The following is a 2,500-nucleotide window of genomic DNA, read 5'->3' on the forward strand; positions in this document are numbered from 1 at the left end:
TATAGCGGTGGGTATCTTGATAGATAGATAGATAGGTAGGTAGGTAGGTAGGTCTGTAGGGTAGATAGATAGATAGATAGATAGATAGATAGATAGATAGATAGATAGATAGATAGATAGATAGATAGATAGATAGATAGGTAGGTAGGTAGGTAGGTAGGTCTGTAGGTAGGTAGGTAGGTATACAGAAAGACAAAGCAGCATATATTTCATGCTCATGTAAATATATTCAGTAGCACATGCTCGTTACCCTTTCGTATAAAGTTACTTTCACGCAACCTGATATTCAATAAAGATATGTCTGTACATACATATACAGTAATACCTCACTTTACGAAGAACCCTCTTTACGAAACTCCGGGTTTACGAGTTTTATTTTATAATAAATTAGCAGTATCGCCCGGCGTTGCTCGGGTTTGTAAGGGAAATAACTATATAAGCATTTTTAGAGAGTTATAGCCAAAAATAGCAAAAAATGCATTAAAAATGGAAAAAAAGGATGGTAAATTTTTTTTTAAATCGTAGACTCATCGTAGACGCGCGCTAATACCCAGAAGGGCTCGATATGAATCACGACTATAAGATACCCGGTTTTGGTTAAACTGCACCGCAAAATGTGGGAGTAGTTAGGAATCTAAATCGTAGGAGACAGACACACAACTTCACTTTTATATATAAAGAAGATATAAATTTTGAACGAAGTGCAAAAGTTTCTACCACCATAAGAAATGCTTATGCGTGTTACCGAGAAATTTAGAGAGAGCGAAAAAAAGCTTCCCCTAAGCAAACAACTCTGGACTTATTTTTAACAAAGAAATCTACGAGTCTGTCTACGAGTACTTGTGAATCGGCAATCGCGTCTACAAGTGATGGTCTACAAGTGATAGTCTAGTGCGAGTGAAAAGGATTCAGAAAACAAATGCGTAGGAGTGGCTGTGTGGTAAAGTAGCTTGCTTACTAACCACATGCTTCCGGGTTCAGTCCCATCGCGTGGCACCTTGGGCAAGTGCCTTCTACTATAGCCTCGGGCCGACCAAAGCCTTGTGAGTGGATTTGGTAGATGGAAACTGAAAGAAGCCAGTCATATATATGTATATGTATATATATGTGTGTGTGGGAGTTTGTGTGTCTGTGTTTGTCCCCCCCCCCTCCCAACATCGCTTGACAACCGATGCTGGTGTGTTTACGTCCCCGTAACTTAGCGGTTCTGCAAAAGAGACCGATAGAATAAGTACAAGGCTTGCAAAGAATAAGTCCTGGGGGGTCGATTTGTTCGACTAAAGGTGGTGCTCCAGCATGGCCGCAGTCAAATGACTGAAACAAGTAAAAGAGTAAAAGAGTATTTTTTCTTATTATAAATGATCTTGGCATTCTTCTTACTTCGCATAAAATATTCTTCACATTCTGCTGTTGTTTTATTGCCATTTATTTACGACTGTTATAAATTTTATAGGTAAAATATTTTTCTGGGAATGAATTACGATATATAAGATTGCTATTATGGGAAATTATCAAATTCCGCCGAGGTCGACTTTGCCTTTCATCCTTTCGTGGTCGATAAATTAAGTACTAGTTACGCACTGGAGTCGATGTAATTGACTTAATCCGTCAGTCTGTCCTTGTTTGTCCACTCTGTGTTTAGCCCCTTGTGGGTAGTAAAGAAATATATTATGGGAAATTATTGCTCTGCTTTACGAGTTTTCGCTTTACGATCGATCGGTCTCCGGGAACAAATTAACTTGTATAAGGAGTGGCTGTGTGGTAAGTAGCTTGCTAACCAACCACATGGTTCCGGGTTCAGTCCCACTGCGTGGCATCTTGGGCAAGTGTCATCTGCTATAGCCCCGGGCCGACCAATGCCTTGTAAGTGGATTTAGTAGACGGAAACTGAAAGAAGCCTGTCGTATATATGTATATATATATATGTATGTGTGTGTGTATGTGTGTGTGTTTGTGTGTGTGTGTTTGTCCCCCTAGCATTGCTTGACAACCGATGCTGGTGTGTTTGTCCCCCTAGCATTGCTTGACAACCGATGCTGGTGTGTTTACGTCCCCGTTACTTAGCGGTTCGGCAAAAGAGACCGATAGAATAAGTGCTGGGCTTACAAAGAATAAGTCCTGGGGTTCGATTTGCTCGACTAAAGGCGGTGCTCCAGCATGGCCGCAGTCAAATGACTAAAACAAATAAAAAGAAAAAAAGAAAAAAAAGAATTACCATACATACATACATGTGTGTGTGTGCGTGCGTTTGTGTGTGTGTGTGTCGATGTGTGTGCGCGGTTGTATGTGTGAATATCTAGACACGCGTGCGCTCTCTCGATCACGTATTTCTCTAGAAACCGATGCGCATGCGCTTCAACAGTTACGAAAGCATAGCAACCACTGCATGCACGCACATGACGCGCACACGTATGGATACACGTTCATACATACATACATACATACATAGAGCCACACATTTACGCGCGCGCGCGCATAGCATTCTCTCGATGAAATCAGC

This window comes from Octopus sinensis, linkage group LG25 (genome assembly GCF_006345805.1).
Source record: "Octopus sinensis linkage group LG25, ASM634580v1, whole genome shotgun sequence".
In the NCBI taxonomy this organism is placed as follows: domain Eukaryota; kingdom Metazoa; phylum Mollusca; class Cephalopoda; order Octopoda; family Octopodidae; genus Octopus; species Octopus sinensis.